Here is a 20,856-nt window from a genome sequence, read left to right on the forward strand (position 1 = left end):
TTCTCCTGTCTAATTCAGATTTTCCTTTGTGTAGAAAAGCCCAATGCCTAGCTTCATAGCTCAATTGAATACTTACTGCTTTAGAGCAACCAGCAAACCTAATGTACCATTAAAAAGTCCAAAAGTAGGATATTCTCTCAAGGTCTTTGGCCAAAATGCAACACCCCACATCCCTTGGTCCTTTCCTCTCTTCTGCTCCTCTGACGCATTCTCATGGCCATAACAATATGTCACACACACACACACACACACACACATACACGCATGTGCAGTTTTCTCTACATTTCTAACATTTCCTCTTATTCACTCTGAAGGGATGTGGGAGTTGCTACTATTTCTGAAATGGGAATAAGGTAAGCTAAAGAAAACAATGGTCTCTCTACTCATCCTCTCATCAAAAATCAAACCACGGCTACAACTCAGTTTAAGCAAACATCTAAATTAAAAAATCAGATTTGTAGACAATATTATATGTTAATATTAAGTCTACTTAATAGTTGTTATCTTTTAAAGCATTGAGAATAAAATCCCTTTACTTTGGAAGCATCCCTCACAACCATTCCCCAAAAATACTTACTCTGAAGTCTGAATTCAGATGTTCACTGAATATGAAGAGAAAATGTTCCTGTAGTTTGACTTTTTCCCAGATGTGACACCAGAGATACCTAAAGTCAGGTAAGGCCTGAGCAAAATGCAAAACTAGATTCCAGTTTCTTTCAAAAACTGAAGTAAAAATTCTAATCTGCTATCATCTAAAATACTGGGTTGCCACAAATGACTTTGAAAGATGGACTTTATCTGCCCCCTGCTGTAATCTAGGTAAATGACAGGACATCCTAACTGCAGTAGGAGATAAAGCTGATTTTGGTGTGTACTAGCATCCATGGGGTCACGAAGAGACGAACACGACTGAGCAACTTCCCTTTCACTTTTCACTTTTATGCACTGGAGAAGGAAATGGCAACCCACTCCAGTACTCTTGCCTGGAGAATCCCAGGGACAAGGGAGTCTGGTGGGCTGCCATCTATGAGGTCACACAGAATCGGACACGACTGAAGTGACTTAGCAGGAACAGCGTCCCTTGCTGGGAGAAGACGATGGCACCTCACTCCAGTACTCTGGCTTGGCAAATCCCATGGATAGAGGAGCCTAGTAGGCTGCAGTCCATGGGGTCGCGAAGAGTCGGACACGACTGAGCGACTTCACTTTCACTTTTCACTTTCATGCACTAGAGAAGGAAATGGCAACCCACTCCAGTGTTCTTGCTTGGAGAATCCCAGGGACGGGGGAGCCTGGTGGGCTGCCATCTATGGGGTCACACAGAGTCGGACACAACTCAAGTGACTTAGCAGCAGTAGCAGCAGCAGCATCCCTTGCTAGAATCGAAAGGCTATGGCAAAAAGACTGTGCCTGTGGGTCACCAGTGTGTCCCCAGCATGAAATTAGATGGAATGTAGCAGGCACTCGATTAATGTGCCAAATGCATACACAAAGAAAAGAAAATAGGCTTACATACTCTGTTTGCAGAGGCATAATACACAGAGTATATAGGCCCAAGGAAAGAAATATTTTGCAATTCTCTGTTCATAACTTTGAAATAAATTGGTGGCAATTAGACATGCCTGATGTCCTCTAATAATTCCACTGGGTTAAACAAATTAATAAATTGGAATATTCAGACTTAACAATAAAGATAGATTTTCTGAATGTTGCTTACTGCCAAAAAATAAAACTTTGAGAGCTTAGGATCTAAAAGCTGCAAGGTTTAAAAAAAAAAAAAAAAACCATATGATGGTTTCCAAGATGGCAGAGCTGATTAAGATATAAAGTTCTCAGTGTTATCTTTCATCTGTTCTCAGAGATCCCTGCTGCTAGTCCTAAGGTCACAATCAGTCACAATCTGTGTATCTCCCAAGCATCAATGAAGGTAAGGACAGAAATAGATCCTTTGAAATAGAAGGGCTTTACCCTGACCCATCCATCCAACTCAAGAATTCTACAGTGTCCTGGGATTCCCTAGTGGTCCAGTGACTTTCATCCCAATGCAGGGGGGCAGGTTCAATCCCTGATCAGAAAACTAGATCCCACATGTTGCAACTGAGACTCATACAACCAAAAAATAAATAAATAAAACAATAAATAAATTTATAAATAAATTTAAAATTTAAAAGACTTCTATAATGTTCCCAAAGGAAAGCACCATATTCTTCCAGAACACTCATCAAATCTTGAGGCAGCTCTTCCAATACTAAACAGCTCTTCTCCCTTCTTCCTTCTTTCTTTTTCTTATAGGCATCATCTTTAGTTGGGGGTGGATTTATTGAATATGAAGAGAGTCACATTAGGAAAAAGATTTTGACATTTATTATATCTCTATATCCACCTGGTCCCATCACTTCATGGGAAATAGATGGGGAAACAGTGGAAATAGTGTCACACTTTATTTGTCTGGCCTCCAAAATCACTGCAGATGGTGATTGCAGCCATGAAATTAAAAGACGCTTACTCCTTGGAAGGAAAGTTATGACCAACTTAGACAGCATATTCAAAAGCAGAGACATTACTTTGCCAAATAAGGTCCGTCTAGTCAAGGCTATGGTTTTTCCAGTGGTCATGTATGGATGTGAGAGTTGGACTGTGAAGAAAGCTGAGTGCCAAAGAATTGATGCTTTTGAACTGTGGTGTTGGAGAAGACTCTTGAGAGTCCCTTGGACTGCAAGGAGATCCAACCAGTCCATTCTAAAGGAGATCAGCCCTGGGTGTTCTTTGGAAGGAATGATGCTAAAGCTGAAGCTCCAGTACTTTGGCCACCTCATGCAAAGAGTTGACTCATTGGAAAAGATCCTGATGCTGGGGGCAGAAGGAGAAGGGGACAACAGAGGATGAGGTGGCTGGATGGCATCACCGACTCGATGGACACGAGTCTGAGTGAACTCTGGGAGTTGGTGATGGACAGGGAGACCTGGCGTGCTGCGATTCATGGGGTCGCAAAGATTCGAACACGACTGAGCGACTGAACTGAACTGACTGAACTGTACCTACCTGGAAGCTTAGGTTTCTCTGATGAGTTGAAACAATCAGTGTATGCAGAACAATTCTGAAGGGAATATAAATATGTGCCAGTGCATGCCAGTGCATGTGATATAGAAAATGTCCAATAGAGAAATGTTTCCATCAGGGGTATCTACCAGTGGAAACTGGCACTTGGTCATTTCAGGTTCCTTGCACCACACCACTAGACAAACAAATAAATTGGGGTGAAAGGGGGAGGGTTGACCATTTCAGCTGGCGTCACTGATCCTGGGTGTTAGGGAAATAGCTCTGCTTCCTGAGATAGGCTAGAGGAATGTTCAAAACTAAAGTGTCCTCCTTGTACTTCCCCATCAAATGGTGAAAGTTAACATGACTAAAGGAACCCCAGAGAAACAGAAGGTCACCCGGGACTCAGATCCTCAGGAATAAAAATCCTCCAGCAGGTAAAGGACGCTGGCAAAGTAATGCTCAAAATTCTCCAAGCTAGGCTTCAACAGTATGCAAACCAAGAACTTTCAGATGTTCAAGCTGGATTTAGAAAAGGCAGAGGAACCAGAGACCAAGTTGCCAACATCCACTGTATCACAGAAAAAGCAAAAGAATTCCAGAAAAACATCTACTTCTGCTTCATTGACTACACTAAAGCCTTTTACTGTGTGGATCACAACAAACTGTGGAAAATTCTTAGAGATGGGAATACCAGACTACCTTACCTGCCTCCTGAGAAATATGTGTGCAGGTCAAGAAGCAACAGTTAGAACTGGAACAACAGACTGGTTCCAAATTGGGAAAGGAGTACATCAAGGCTGTATATTGTCGCCTTGCTTTTTTAACTTATATGCAGAGTACATCATGAGAAATGCCGAACTGAATGAAGCACAAGCTGGAATCAAAATTGTCGGGAGAAATATCAATAACCTTAGATATGCAGATGACATCACCCTTATGGCAGAAAGTGAAGAGGAACTAAAGAGCCTCTTGATGAAAGTGAAAGAGGAGAGTGAAAAAGTTGGCTTATAACTCAACATTCAAAAAACTAAGATCATGGCATCCGGTCCCATCACTTCATGGGAAATAGATGGAGAAACAATGGAAACAGTGAGAGACTTTATTTTCTTGGGCTCCAAAATCAGTGCAGATGGTGATTGCAGCCATGAAATTAAAAGACACTTGCTCCTTGGAAAAAAAGTTATGACCAACTTAGATAGCATACTGAAAGCAGAGACATTACTTTACTGACAAAGGTCCATCTAGTCAAAGCTATGGTTTTTCCAGTAGTCATGTATGGATGTGAGAGTTGGATCATAAAAAAAAGCTGAGCGAAGAATTGATGCTTTTGAACTGTGGTGTTGGAGAAGACTCTTGAGAGTCCCTTGGACTGCAAAGAGATCCAACCAGTCAATCCTAAAGGAGATCAGTTCTGAATATTCATTGGAATGACTGAAGCTGAAGCTGAAACTCCAATACTCTGGCCATGTGGTGTAAAGAACTGACTCTTTGGAAAAGACACTGATGCTTGGAAAGATTGAAGGCAAGAGGAAAAGGTGCTGACAGAGGATGAGATGGTTGGATGGCATCAGCAACTCAAAGGACATGAGTTCGAGCAAGCTCTGGGAGTTGGTGATGGACAGGGAAGCCTGGCATGCTGCAGTCCATGGGGTCACAAAGAGTCGGATATAACTAAGCGACTGAACTGAACAAGGTAAAGGCAAACCAAGCTATGGCTAAGGGCAAGGCAACATGGAGTAAATAAATATTAACTGTATTCTTATATTTCCCCTTGCTGGTGAGTTATCTTATATAAATCTAAGTAAATCTAAATCTTTCTCCTCTCCATTCCCCAATATATATTGTATATAGTCTCTGTTGATATATTTTATAACTTATCCAGGGTAGGGATTCCCTGGTGGCTCAGACGTAGAGTCTGCCTGCAATGTGGTAGACCCGGGTTCGTTCACTGGGTCAGGAAGACCTCCTGGAGAAGGAAATGGCACCCCACTCCAGTATTCTTACCTTGAAAATCCCATGGATGGAGGAGCCTGGCAGGCTATAGTCATGGGGTCGCAAAGAGTTGGACACAACTGAGAGACTTCACTTTCACTTTCCAAGGCATTAAGAAAAGAGTGTGTTTAAATGAGAAGAATGAACAGCAAACCAAAATCCTGAATATAGATCTGAATGCAAGCCACTGATAATAGGGGCTTCCCCTTTTGAGGAATGAGACTGTGTTCTGCAGGCTGAGGTTTTAAGGATGGAGGAAGGGTGTACACTGATGTAGGGCATCCACAGAGTGATTGCAGTGAACATTTATCCTTTCCTGGATCTCTCAAACAGCTTCTTCTCACTTGCATAATTCCCCCAATATAAATCTTACCTCCCTCATTGGAAATAGGTTTTTTAAATGTATTGAAATGTTGAATCCATTTCAAAATGCATTTTGAATTCATTTCAAAGATACATTTGAAATTTTGAAATTAATGTAAGTGTATTAAAGTCTACCAATCAGAAATACATGTGCAATACTTTGTTTTGAAAGCAAGTTTTCTGAAAAAAAAAAAAAAAAAAAAAGAACGTCCAGGGAAGCAAAGGTAGCTGGTTCTGAAGCCAGTGGTGATGGAACTGTCTCCTCTGTCCACAGCAGATTCCATGTGTTTTGCCTGCGGCTCCATTACATGGTCGAATCTGATCTATGGTTCTGTGATCTGTTGTTCCTAGCAGCTCCGCCTAGCTTCTCCAAAAATTCTGCAAATTTTGAAGAGCCTTTGTGAATCCCTTCCCATGTAAACTAGCTAGAAAGGATTCTGTTGTGAGAACTAAGACATCCCATTAGTATAGAAAAATTTAGTAGCTATGTGCCTAAGGCAATTTGCTTTGCCTCTCTCAAACTCAGTTTAATCATCCTTGAAAAATTTCAAGCACTGTTGTAAAGACTAGAAATAATACAAAATGTCTTATATTTTAAAAAACATTATATTATGGCTTATTATTTCATCAAACTATCAATTCAGTTAGCTGTTCAGTCATGTCTGACTCTTTGTGACCCCATGGACTACAGCATGCCAGGTTTCCCTGTCCATCACCAACTCCCAGAGCTTGCTCTAGGATGAACCCAAGTCCACTGAGTCAGTGATGCCATCCAACCATCTTATCCTCTGTCATCCCCTTCTCCTCCTGCCTTCAATCTTTCCCAGCATCAGGGTCTTTTCCAATGGGTCACTTCCTCGCATCACATGGCCAAAGTATTGGAATTTCAGCTTCAGCATCAGTCCTTCCAATGAATATTCGGGACTGATTTCCTTTAGGATAGACTGGTTGGATCTCCTTGCAATCCCAGGGACAGGGGAGCCTGGTGGCTACCATCTATAGGGTCGCACGAGTCGGACACGACTGAAGCGACTTAGCAGTAGCAGCAGCAGCAGTCCAAGGAACTCTCAAAAGTCTTCTCCAACACCACAGTTCAAAAGCATCAGTTCTTTGCTCAGCTTTCTTTATGATCCAACTCTCACATCCATACATGACTACAGGAAAAACCATAGCTTTGACTAGACAGACCTTTGTTGGTCCTTTGATGTTTTTCAAAGTATATCCCTAATCTATTTCTTACCATCTGACCCACAATCATCATCATCTCTCATCTGGACTATTTCCATCACTTCCTAATTGATCTTTTTCTTTTTCTGCCCTGCCCACCCCCCTACAATCTAGTCTCATTCCAACAACCAAAATGACCCAGTCAAAATCAGTTTCTATCACTCTTCTGCTCAAAATGCCCTAATAGTTTGCCTTTTACTAAAACTTTCTTTTAACTGTGGAGAAGCCCTACATGACCTGACCCCTAAGAGCTTGACTGATCCCTTTCACAGGATATGCACCCTCATTCCTCAGGCCCCAGTACTTCCTTTTTTCTGGCATACTCTTCCCTGAAATATCTGTATGGTTCATTGCCTCACCTCCTTCAAGTCTTGGTTCAAATGTCACCTTCACGATGAATCCCACCTCCATCATCCCACTTAAAACAAAAAACCTCTATAGCATCATTAAAGTACAGATTTTGTTCAGATTTCACAAATGTTATGCTTGTGTCCATTATCTGTTTTCATACCTTATTCAAGATCCCATTGTGTTTAATTGCATTGAGCAACTTCAGCTGCGTGCAGCAAATTCTGGTAAATACTCTTTCCATTTTTATTCTATTACAAACATTTTCTCATTTTCCTTGTTCTGGCTTCTTAGAGGCAACCATCATTTAAAAGTGGACATTTAATTTCCAAATACATGGGATTTTGTTTAAAGTATCATTAATATTATCATCTTGATACTAATTTCTCGTTTAAATGCTTTCTTTGTACCCAATGTGTTTTTTTTTTTCAGTCTAACTTTGAGGCTTTCGATGGCTAAGTCGAAGATCTCTCTTGGTAAATGTCACATCATACTTGAAACCATGTGGGGTATTTTCGAATATCTTTAGATATTGATTTCTAGTATAATTCCACAGTGATAAGAGAACAGACTTTATATGATTTTAAAACCTTTAGACTATGACAATTTTGCACTTTATGTCCCTGGATATGTTCCAGTGTCTCCTAGTTTACAGTCTATGAGAACTTCAACAGAATTTGTATCCTACTGTTGTGTGAAAATTTTATAAATATTAATTATGTTGAATTGGTTCACAGTGCTTTTCAGGTCTACTATATCCTTCTACTTCTCTGTATATTCCTTCTATTAATTTTTGAGAGTTTGACATTGAACTCTCCAACTAAAGATCCTTCTGTAATTATTTCTTTATTTGTTGGCCGTGCTGGGTCTTTGTTGCCGTGTGGGCTTTCTCTCTAGTTGCGGCGCTCAGACTGCTCGCTACAGTGGCTTCTCTTGTCGCAGGGCAGGGGCTCTACAGCACAGGTTCAACAGCTGTGGCGCAGGCTCAGTGAAGAGCCCACGTGCATTGGCAAGCAGACCCCTTACTGCTGAGCCACCAGGAAAGTCCTCCAACGAAAAATCTTAATATACAGTGGAACTATATGTAACCTTGTTCTGTATTTTCCAAGTCTCCTGTAAATGTGTTATTTTACTTTCATAATTTAAAGCAAATATTTTTTTCCTTTTATTTATTTATTTATTTTTATTTTTTATTTTACTTTACAATTCTGTATTGGTTTTGCCATACATTGACATGAATCCACCACGGGTGTACATGCGTTCCCAAACATGAACCCCCCTCTCACCCCCCTCCCCATAACATCTCTCTGGGTCATCCCCGTGTACCAGCCCCAAGCGTGCCGTATCCTGCATCGGACATAGACTGGTGATTCAATTCTTACATGATATTATACATGTTTCAATGCCATTATCCCAAATCATCTCACCCTCTCCCTCTCCCTCTGAGTCCAAAAGTCCGCTATATTTTTTAAAAAAGAGAGAGAGAGAGAAAGTGCTTTAGGTTATGCCTCAGGCCCCTGGGCAAAGAGGTGAACAGGACCTTCCTTTTCAACCCTTCAATTAGGCAGTTCTTCTCCTACAACCCACCCAAGAGACACACACGGGAATGTCACAGCTACTCAAACTGGAATCAGTTCAGACGTCATCCATGGACATATACATGCATATCTACCAGTGGGATGCAATAGAGTGGCTACTAAAGCAGGAATCCTGGCAACAACTCAGCACTACAAATGTTCAGTGTTGGCTGAAGCTGAAGGAAACCAGACCCAAGCATACATATGCATGAATTCATGCAGATAAAGTTCAAAATCAGGCAAAACAGAGTAACAGAAAATAGGTCAGTTCGCCACCCCCCCCCATAACAGGAGGATTGACATGGAACTACCTATGGAAAGGGGGCACATGGGAACTTTCTGGAACAGTGGGAAGCTTCTATATTTTTACCTAGGTGGTAGTTATGTAGGTGTGTACATTTGTGAAAACTGAGCTGTACAAGATGTGTGCATCTTATGTAAATTATGCCACAATTTTTAAATTAATTAATTAAACCTCCCCACCCCTAGCACTCCTCATCCTGATCTTTGTTTTTTTCTGTAACACTTACCACATTCTTGTGGCTTCTCAGGTGACTTAAGTGGCAAATGCAGGAGACACAAGAGACACAGGTTTGACCCTGGGTCAGGAAGATCTCCTGGAGAAGGAAATGGGAACCCACTCCAGTATTCTTGCCTGGAAAATCCCATGGACAGAGGAGCCTGGTGGGCTACAGTCCATGGGGTCACAAAGAGTCAGGCACGACTGAGCAACTAACACGCATACACACTGCAAAGAGACTAAGAATATACATACAAGAGTAACTGGGACTTCCCTGGAGGTCCAGTGGTTAAGACTCTGCACTTCCAATGCCAGGGCCACAGGTTCCATCCCTGGTGAGGAAACTAAGATCCCACGTGGCACAGCCAAATTTTTTAAAAAAGAGAAGAATGGTTGTCACACTGGACCACTGCATCTAAGCTGAGTAAGAAAGGAAGTGAGATGAGTGTGATATGTATGAATAAGCGGTAAGGCCAGAGAATAAGGTTTTCATGAGATCAGAGGATTGCTTGAAAGGAAATACAGGAGTAAATGAGTTGAAAGGTTAGGAGTGATAACTGTCAAAAATTTAGATTTGGGAGGCAGTATGGATATAGTAGGACAATGTGACGGGGGACTAGTCCTACTTAGGACCAGGTGGAAATGGAGTGGAAAAAAGATATCTTGGGAGCTGAAAAAAGTTAAGGTATGTGATGGGTCATTTCTGTGGTGTTACAGTTGCCAAGAATGACCACAGAAGGAGCAGAAAAGCAGCACTGCAAGCCAAGTGCTGTAGTTATCAGTGAAGGAGAGAGGTGTGGCAAATGCCAGTAGCAAGTTGGGGTGAGGAGTGGAAAAGTCTGACAGCTCTGAAGAAGCTGGTTTGTTTGTGGTCAGTTAATGGAAAAAAACATTTTTTGAATCAGCAATCAGTTCAGTTCAGTTCAGTCGCTCAGTTGTGTCCGACTCTTTGCAACCCCATGAATCGCAGCACACCAGGCCTCCCTGTCCATCACCATCTCCAGGAGTTCACTCAGGCTCACGTCCATCAAGTCAGTGATGCCATCCAGCCATCTCATCCTCTGTCGTCCCCTTCTCCTCCTGCCCCCAGTTCCTTCCAGCATCAAAGTCTTCTCCAATGAGTCAACTCTTCGCATGAGGTGGCCAAAGTACTGGAGTTTCAGCTTTAGCATCATTCCTTCCAAAGAACACCCAGGACTGATCTCCTTCAGAGTGGACTGGTTGGATCTCCTTGCAGTCCAAGGGACTCTCAATCAGCAGCACAATTAATCTAACCCTCCTTCAGGACCTGAAGAACACAGGTGTGGAGAAAACCAGCCTTGAAAAGGCTGTAGGGAGACATCCTACTGAGGGAGTGCAAGAGTAAACCCAGTTTCAATTAAGGCAAGACATAAACAGAGAACACAGAGGGACTGGGCTGTAGACAGCACAGAGGAAGGGCCAGGAGGGCAACGGAGGGTCTTCAGTCCTACGTGCACAACAGAATCACCTGGGGAACTTTTAGAAAATGAAGCCTGTGCCGAAGACCACCTGAAACACAATCTCCAGGGTTGGCTGGGTGCGGTGATCCTAATATACAGACAAGAATGAGAACTACTGGATTCAATGGTAAATGAAGCAGTAAGAAGATAAATGACTTCATTTTCTGATGGTAGATGGATGACAGGAACATGATGGGGTTGGTCCTAAAAGCACTGGTGATGGGACAGTATTCTCAAACATCACTAAAGGAGGTATAAACTGGTACAAGACTTCTACAGGTCAGTAATTCTATTTCTAGGATTTGTCCCAGTCTCCAAGTTATTAGCAGAGATGTCCACAAAGATGTAGGTACAGAGTTATTCACTGCTGTGTTATGAACATACCAAGAATGAAGATGTCAAGTATACATTACGAAACTAAGTAAATAAATTATAACAAAATAAAAGAGCTGTTAAAAAAAACTTAGGACATGATATATTGTCATGAAAAAGGCTTGTGATACGTTAAATTTAAAAAATATATTAAATTTTTAAAAAATGCTCTCAAATTCAAACATGCTTACTTTTATACACCAACACTGCCTGCAATGCAGGAGACCCTCGTTTGATTCCTGGGTCGGGAAGATCCCCTGGAGAAGGGATAGACTACCCACTTCAGTATTCTTGGGCTTTCCTGGTGGTTCAGCTGGTAAAGAATCCTCCTGCAATGCAGGAGACCTGGGTACGATCCATGGATTGGGAAGATCCCCTGAAGAAGGGAAAGGCTACCTAATCCAGTATTCTGACCTGGAGAATTCCACCATGGAGTCGCAAAGAGTCGGACATGGCTGGGCAACTTTCACTTTCATTCTATATACCAACACAGATGACAGACTGAAGGAAATTTTAAAAAGAAGGTATCAGTGTTTACCTCCAATAAGTTCAAAGTATTAAAGATAATTGTCTTTCATATTTTCTAAATTTTGTGCATTTTACATTGAGGGGAAAAAAAGACATCTTTGCTTGGGGGGATTGTTTAAAGAAATGTTTACAATGTAGTCCCAATTCTCACTGTTCACAAATGGAATTTGGTCTGTCTGACCCAATCTATTTCTGGTGAGAGGAGTATAACATAGGCTTTGAAATATTAAGAAAAATCATCCAAAACTTGGAAATAAGCAAAAGACAGTACAACATGTACTTTCAAAGTTCTGCTGGGGCATTGTTTAACATGCCTGCCAAGGGTATTTTTTAATAAAGGGTAGTGGTTCTCAAAGTGTAATCTAAGGACTCCTGAGATTTCCCAAGACATTTTGGGACTCTGTAAGGTCCTCCCTTTCCAACTACCTAAGTGTGAGGTCAGATTTTCCTCATATACTTCAACCAAAACAACTATTGCAACATGTGAATGAAGAAATTGATATGAGAATTCAGTTGTCTTCTGATAAGCCAGTTTAGTGTTCTTTATGCAAAAGTGTAAAAATGCCTTTTTTCTGAAAACATATCTAAAGTTATTTTTCATTTAAAAATGTTAAAGGCTTGTTTTTTTATTTTTAAAATATGGTTCTTCTCTGGCAGTCTAGCAGTTAAGACTTCGCCTTCCAATGCAATGGGACCCTTGGTAATGGCAACCCACTCCAGTACTCTTGCCTGGAAAATCCCATGGAGGGAGGAGCCTGGTAGGCTACAGTCCATGGGGTCCCAAAGAATCGGACACGACTGAGTAACTTTCTTTCTTGAGATCCTACGTGCCTCATGGCAAAAAAAAAAAAAAAAACAGAAAACAGAAAAAATATTGCAACAAATTCAATAAAGACTTTTTAAAATAATGGTCCACATAAAAGAAAAAAAAATCTTTTAAGAAAATACAGTTGACCCTTTAAAAATATAGATTTGGACTTCGCAAGTCTGTTATATACAGATATTTTTCTGTAGGGTCTTCCCTGGTGTCTGAATGGTAAAGAATCCATCTGCCAAGCAGGAGTAGTGGGTTCAGTCCCTGGGTTGAGAAGATCCCCTGGAAAAGGAAATGGCTAACAACAACAACAAATTTTTCTGTAGATACCAGCTGCTGTGCTAAATAATCTGTGGCTGGTTGAATCCAGAGAAGCAGAACCCAGGATGAAGGGTGGACTGTAAAGTGATTCCTGGAGTTTTGACTGTGGGGAGGGTAGGTAACCCTAACTTCCACCTTGTTCAAGAGCCTACTATAACTAATATTTAAACATTTTTGTTTCAGTGTCTAATAAGCTTAATATTGATAAATCACTTGGGATCCTCAGTTTTTAAGAATATAAGGGGTCCTAAGAATAAAAGTCCTTGAGACTCGCTAACCTAGAGGTTTGACTTTGCTATTCACTTTGGAAGGCTTAGATCAGTCAGCACACTCATTTCAAAACACCTTTTCTGGTAGACTACATAACTCCTGTTTCTCCAGTTCTGCTTCCAACCAGCTTTGCCACCTTATCAGTTTCCTCATTAAGGAGGTGAATAAATTTGACAAATATTCACAGTCAAGTTTGATTTTTTTGAAGATTATACTTTGATAAGAGGTATAATCTCTGCTGATTCATAGAGACAATTTTATGATTTAGCCCTGGGGTTCTTTTCTTTGCCTTCAAAGTTGAAACAAGGAACTCTTTGAAAAGTCTCTTATCATTCTTAAATATTTCCCTAATGAAATGAAATAATTGTGATGATCAGCTGTGGCTAAAACTACTTTGTTCCTCAAGGGAAGTATTTTAAGGGAGAATCAGTCCAAAGCTAGGGAAACAGACTGACAGTTTAAAAGAATGCCTAAGGTTGATATTGAAATTCCATCTAAAAGTCTTAATTCATCTACTTAAAAAATAATTATAATATATAGTGGAACTATATGTAACCTTGTTCTGTATTTTCCAAGTCTGCTGTAAATGTGTTATCATACCCTCATAACTTAAAAATAAAAAAGAGAAGGGAAAATTATTCCCTTTGGCATGAAAACTAAATGGAGGTGAGGTAGTTAAACCAATCTACTTTCCTCAACTCTTGACATTACTTGAGGATTTACTGTACAGTCATGACTTAATCCTTTTCATGTCTTGAACAACAACAAAAAAAAAACCCAAAAACGAAAACACAAAAACAAAAAAGAAGGTCTAAGGTTAAAAATACGTCTGTAATTTGGGAGAGACAACATTCACTTTCATATGGAAGAATGTACTTTTAATCTACTGTCAATTGCTATCCTTTCCAAAGAACACAACTTCAGCTCTCTGCAGGAAGCTTTCCTAGTTAGTATAAAAACAGCAGAGTTGGGCCGGGTCTGAGTATCCCCGGGGTGCTCCTGGCTCCCAGCCTGCCTCCCCGCCACCACAGCCTGGGTGTGGCAAGAAGTACCAGGTCCCGCTGTCGCTGGACCGGCACGGGACCCTGGTCCGGCTCCCCTTCACCTTGCTGGCCCGGTCACGGTCGGCAGTCCACTGTCGCCTCCCTCTTCTGGGTCCTGGTCTCTGCTCTTCCACTTCACGATTAGAGCCACACGCTGTGGGGTGCCCCGTTCTCTTCTGTCAGTGATCTTCCTCTCAGCATCGGCCGAGAGGTGCCCGGGCCCTCCACCGGCCTGCACTCGGCGGCCCACGTCGTGGTGGCCTTCGCCTACCGGAACCACTACTTCAGCTACGCCTCCCGTGCCCGGGCTAGTGCCCGCTTTACCAGCTCCGCCCCAGCCTCAGCCTCGTGGAGAACCTCACGCTGCCAGTGTTTACCTACGTCTCCTCTCCCGAGGACTTCAGCGTGCCCGAAAACGCTTCCGTCGTGTTCACGGCCTCCTCCCCGCCACAGGCTCCTCACCTGCACTCCGACGGCGGACCAGGAAGCGCACAGGAAGCCAAGAGGCTCGCAAGTCCGACAGCCGGAAACAGCAGCTCTTCATCGACTCCCATCTTCTGCAGGCCGCCAGCTGTCTACTTCCGGTACAACATGTATCGTGAGGCTGGAGTACCCACCATTTTTGCCATCCTAGGGTACACCGTTGTCCTAACCAACAGGGCAGCCTGGTGGGACTTCCAGAACAAAGAGCTGCTGGTTACCTCTCAGCCAGCCTGAGGAAAAACGGTTCTAAGCCCTCTCCTGTTGGAGACAAGGCCCACTGCCCAGAAACTAAGAACAAATACCACTCTGACCTGCTCTCACCATCTATGTCCTCGCTGGGACCAGGACAAGGCTTCACCCAGCCCTGAGGGCTTCTCCTTTCCCCCACCCCAGGTGAAGGCACAGGGGCCTTCAAGCAGCACCACCAGTTCCTGAGAAACCCCCAGAAGCTGAGCTGGCCAGAGAGCTCAACCCTCTGGTGCTAAAAAAAAGTCCTGAGGTTCATAACCATGATCCTGTTCTTGATCTTTATACAGCAACCTCTCACTTAGGTCAGGGACCACACTGCTACCAGGAAACCACAGCCATTTCTCGCCACAGGGTCATTCATTGACTTGTGTGTCTGATGATCTGCTCCAGACATGCAGGCCTGTGACCACAGTTCTCTGCTAAGGTTGCCCAGATGTCCTAGTCCTGACTTCACCTCTGATTTGTTGTGTGCCCTTCCCTATCTGGGGGTTTCCCAGGTGGCACTAGTGATAAAGAAGCCTCCTACCAATGCAGGAGACATACAAGACATGAGTTCAATCCCCGGATGGGTCAGGAAGATCCAGTGGAGAAGAAAATGGCAAACAACTCCAGTATTCTTGCCTGGAGAATCCCAGACAGAGGAGCCTGGTGGGTACAGTCAACAGGGTTGCAAAGAGTCAGGCACAACTAAACGGAGTTAGCACACACTTCCCTATCTGAGCTTCTGTATGTCTGCATGGATGAAGGGGAATGGGGGAGCTGTCTGATTTCCAAAGGCTCTGCCAGTCTGTGCTTCTTGCTGTGGAGGTAGTGTTCTGTACCTAAAGCAGGACCTGCTCCTTCTATAATCTCTGGCTTACAGACCCTTCCTCCTTGGCAAAGGTGTCAGGTAGAGGGATCAGAGGCACAAATTCCTATCTCAGAATGGGCTCTGGTGTCCCCCCATCCTCCCTACTGCCTCAAGCCCGGTGCTCTTTTGGTTGTACATTCTATTTCAAAGGAAGACAAATTTTTTTTTAATTGCCAAAGGGAAAAAAAAAAAAAAAACAGAAGTTGATTACGCTACTTCTCAAAATACTGAATATTAAGCTCCAGTATACATCAGAATGATCTGAGAGGCCTATCAGAATACAGATTCGAGTTCATTACAGTGTGGGGCAGGGCAACAATATGCATTTAAAACAAGCACTTCCAGGTGACTGATTCAAAACTAAAACCGTACTTTGAGAAACTAAAGACAATTAAAGCCGCTGCTTAACTGACTGCCTCTTTTTCTTTTCTAAGAATCACCCATGTATCCTTAACATCTACATGCCAAGTCCCTCTATGTGGTCTGTAAAAGGACTTCATAATCTGACCAGGGTCTTCACAACTTTCTCTCCCACCACCCCATCCTTCTCCACCCTACAACCACCTCCTACACTGGAACCCAACCAGCTGCACTCCTCCTTACACTGGAACCCAACCAGCTGCACTCCTCCTTACTGTTGACCTCTTTCCTTCTCCCTTGCATTGCCTGTGCAGGACTGTTTATTCTTCACAACAGTGCAATAGGGAGGGTAGTTTCTGGCTATCTAGACTCTAAAGCCAGTACACCTGGCTTCCAATCCCAGAACCGTTTTATAAACCGTTTGGTAAAAGTGGCCAACCTCTGTCTCAGATAACTCCTCTATCAAAGACTAAGGTTAAAATAGCCACCCCACAATTATTAATACATCAGCACCAGCAGTATTTTAGTTAGAGGCTAAATGTATTAATTTGGTTTTCTTACCTCCTGTAAAACATTAACAGAACTAACAGCTTCTCCCCTCTGTTTTAAGCAGTTAGCATTCCTAGAGACACTCTTATCTCCTTACTGTGCAGGTCTATAAATCCAGTTCTGTAAGAATTTAAGAGTAGACACTTAATTTGAAGTGACTTTTTATAGCTAGAGTTTCAGAAATAAAATTTGTGTGTCAGTTTAAGTAATCACGTACTTGTTTTTCCAGAAATACTTTATAAATTTATACATTCACACACACACAAAGAGCAGATACTTAAGAAGCCACATTGCTGCTGCTGCTAAGTCACTTCAGTCGTGTCCAACTCTATGTGACCCCATACACAGCAGCCTACCAGGCCCCCCCCCGTCCCTGGGATTCTCCAGGCAAGAACACTGGAGTGGGTTGCCATTTCCTTCTCCAATGCATCAAAGTGAAAACTGAAAGTAAAGTCGCTCAGTCGTGTCCAACCTTAGCGACCCCATGGACTGCAGCCGACCAGGCTCCTCCGTCCAGGGGATTTCCCAGGCAAGAGTACTGGAGTGGGGTGCCATTGCCTTCTCTGAAGAAGCTGCATTCGATCAGTATAAATTCTAAAGATAATCCAAATCCCTAAGGGTAGCCTACCCTCACTTCCTCAGTTATGAGATTTAGTTAATAATCATGGTTCCTTATTTTGAGGCCAAGGTGGAATAATACAACCACTAATACTTAGGGGTCCATCAGTTCAGTTGCTCAGTCACGTCCGACTGTTTGCGACCCCATGAATCACAGCATGCCAAGCCTCCCTGTCCATCACCAACTCCTGGAGTTCACTCAGACTCACGTCCATCAAGTCAGTGATGCCATCCAGCCATCTCATCCTCTGCCGTCCCCTTCTCCTCCTGCCCCCAATACCTCCCAGCATCAGAGTCTTTTCCAATGAGTCAACTCTTCGCATGAGGTGGTCAAAGTACTGGAGTTTCCGCTTCAGCATCATTCCCTCCAAAGAAATCCCAGGGTTGATCTCCTTCAGAATGGACTGGTTGGATCTCCTTGCAGTCCAAGGGACTCTCTCAAGAGTATTCTCCAACACCACAGTTCAAAAGCATCAATTCTTTGGTGCTCAGCTTTCTTCACAGTCCAACTCTCACATCCATACATGACCACTGGAAAAACCATAGCCTTGACTAGACAGACCTTAGCTGGCAAAGTATTGTCTCTGCTTTTCAATATGCTATCTAGGTTGGCCATAGCTTTTTTTCCCAAGGAGCAAGCATCCTTTAATTTCATGGCTGCAGTCACCATCTGCAGTGATTTTGGAGCCCAAACAAAGTCTGACACTGTTTCCCCATCTATTTCCCATGAAGTGATGGGACCAGATGCCATGATCTTTGTTTTCTGAAGGTGGAGCGTTAAGCCATATTTGCCACATAACCACCTTGCCTATCTAAAGCAGATGGTATAGCTCATATAGTGGATGTTTAAGTACAGAAGGTGGGGTGAAGGGATGCAGTTGACCAGTCCAGCCCATGTTCAAATATTCTGAGCATTTACCATGTATAAAAAAAATACTAGACAATGAGAAAGGCTAAAAGATGCATGAAAAGGCTAAAAGATGTTTCTACTTTCCAAGGAACTTATTCCTGTTGAGGAAAGGAACTCCTGATAATGTTTTTCTCCACAAAGACTATCACCCTCCAAGAGTCATCATGGTTATTCTCTTCAGAAAGCAGAGGGTATAAAATTAAAGAGTAGGTATGATCTGTAAGACAGATGCATGTTTCACAAATATCATCCCCCATAAAAGGGATTCAAAAGAATGCCTGAGGATTTTATGTTCTCATTCTATTTTCCTAACAACCCTGAGAGGTAGGTATTATCTCCGTTTAATAGATGAAAGTGAGGCTCAACTGTTACCTAAGCATTGGCCCAAGTTCACAAACCTTGGAAGTGGTGGTGCAAGGAACAAAGCTGTTATAACCCCAAGGTTCATTCATCTCCTTTCCCGTCCCGAGTTTAAATTCCAGTATTCTTCCAGTTCCAGGTCACGCAAGCATTTAGTCTTCACATTTTGCAATTGCAAAGTCTAAACTATGACATTTTAGATGACCTTTCTTGCTGTCATTAGCTACAGAACCATTTTACTCCACAATGACCACATTGTTCGCCATAGAAACTTTCAGAAAGTTTAAAATTGTTATTTAAATAACAGCCCAGGTGGTACAGTGTAAAAAATGTGCCTGCCAATGCAGGAAAATTTGGGTTCAATCCCTGGGTCAGGAAGATCCCCTGGAGAAGTAAATGGCAACCCCACTCCAGTATTCTTGCCTGGAAATCCCATGGACAAACGAGCCTGGTGGCCTACATTCCATGGGGTTGCATAGAGTCAGACATGACAGAGCACACACACAAATTACGGTCCAGATGACCCCCACACACCATCAAAGTATGGACAAGCTTCAGGAAGTAGTTATTAGTCAATTGGCCAAATAGAGCCAGCAGATGGACAAACAAAACGGAGTACAAATTTTCTACAGTACCTGCTTCTTCTCTCCCCAATGCTGTGGTAGGGGGCAGAACAGCACAAAAAAGTAAGGTCCAAGGTCTGGGCTCTCTCCTCAAAACCCCATCGACCCTCAGAAGGGTCAAAGCAACTGCATGAGCACTGAAGAATTACTTAATAGCCCAAGAAAAGGTCAATGTTATATGGGAAAAATGTATAATGTACAGGGTAATTCTATTTTTGTGTACAATAAAAACCATGTTTTATGCATACATAAAGATGTGTCAATACGCACAGGGAAAGTTTTCCATAGCACACACACCAAATATATGGTTACCTCTGGCACATACAATCAAAAGGACGGAGATTTCCCCTACTTGCTTAATACCACTTTTTAAACATAGTATTACGGGTCATTTTCACCTTGCTTCAGTATTAACAAAATCTTTCTTGTCCACCTTTAGTAATTTTAAAATGCAGCTAAGACAGTTTTGAGTTCTGAATATCACTCGTCTGTCTGAAACTTTCCACTGACTCAAACCCCTGATGTGGAGTGGCAGAATCCTGGTTTGCAAGCCTGAGACACCCGAGACAGCTTTTTTTTAAGTGGCTTCCTACCACACGACAGTTGAACAGAAAGTACTAATTTATGTGCAAGTGCTTGATTGACCATATGAAGACTGTGATTCCCCCCTTTCTCCTAAGCTTTTTTTACACTCCTCTTCAGGCACTTTTGACCTGGTCAGCTCCTAGCTTTCACTGAACAATGTTAACAGGAGCTGTATGGCCCTCAAGTATGTCAAGGGTAGATCAATTCCGCATCCTAAATTTCAGCAAACTGCAAATCTGGAGAGGACAAATTCCTAAAATCTGATAAAATACTTAGGTAGAGAAGGTGGCATTTCTCTGTCCTGCATGAGAAAGCCCTCATGTAGCTTTGTTTGCCAAAAGCCAAGAATTCCCCAAAGTTAAGTTCCCTTTCTGACAGAGGCTCCAGACTGAATCCAAGACAGTCATTTGATGAGTAAATTCTGGCCAAGTAGATGGCTGCCAGGAACAGCTGCCAGCTCTCCAAGCTGACGTTCGCCATCACCTCACAACTAGGACACAAATGGAAAAACATTTATGTGCACAGAGCAATCCTGGTCAAAGTAGGAAAAAAAACCTCACACCAAGAATGAAACCGCTGAAACCTAAAAATGTGTGCAACAGACCCAGGCAACCCACAGTGGCAAAGAAACAGCTAATCGGAAAGCCAAAAAACTAAGCAACTGCTTAAAAACTTTCTATGAGCCCATTTTGACCTTAGGGAACCATTAACAGTAATGTTATAGTGCTTTCTGGAATTTTATGATACATTCTCAATAGGTTCTTAACCCAGTTAAGTCTGCCCAAAAAACGTTTAACCCTGCAATAATGCAACAATGTAACAAATTCTAGCAGCAGTCACACCTACAGCAAGAGTAACTGCTCAAGCAGCCCATTTCTGGAAGTAAAATGACTAATGAAAGTTCACCAAATATAAATTCTCAAAAATTACAGCTATTCCATTTCACAAGCAGAATATACCTAATGAAGCAAGGATGACTATTTTCACGAGAAATATATAAGGCATACTCAATAGTAGGGTCACAGATTACTATCTCTTCCAAAGAAGTTATTTATAACTTAATGAAGAAGACAGTTTGCTTAAAAAAAAAAAAACATACCTTGTAATATAAATTACTAAAAAATTATACCACAGAAAATATACTAACACCAAAATTATTTCAGTAAACAGTTTGAAATTGTCTTTAATCCCTTTTACGGCTTCTTGCTTAACAATATTCAGTCTTCCAGCTGAAACCAAAGTACTTTCTTGGAATCCTTAATAGAATTGTATCTTTGGGGAAAATACTCTTTCCAACAAGAAATATTAAGAAATCCAATGGTCTAGATTTCACAATTCTTTTGTTAAAAAACAAAAAACAAAAAAACAAAA

At 42.2% G+C, this 20,856-nt stretch overlaps 1 pseudogene; it reads left to right on the forward strand.

Moving 5' to 3' along the window:
- LOC120851852 overlaps positions 1–14,809 on the forward strand; it is a 148,189-nt pseudogene extending 133,380 nt beyond the window's left edge.
- The last annotated feature ends 6,047 nt before the right edge of the window (positions 14,810–20,856 follow it).

This window comes from Oryx dammah, unplaced genomic scaffold (genome assembly GCF_014754425.2).
Source record: "Oryx dammah isolate SB20612 unplaced genomic scaffold, SCBI_Odam_1.1 HiC_scaffold_25, whole genome shotgun sequence".
NCBI classification, from domain to species: Eukaryota; Metazoa; Chordata; class Mammalia; order Artiodactyla; family Bovidae; genus Oryx; species Oryx dammah.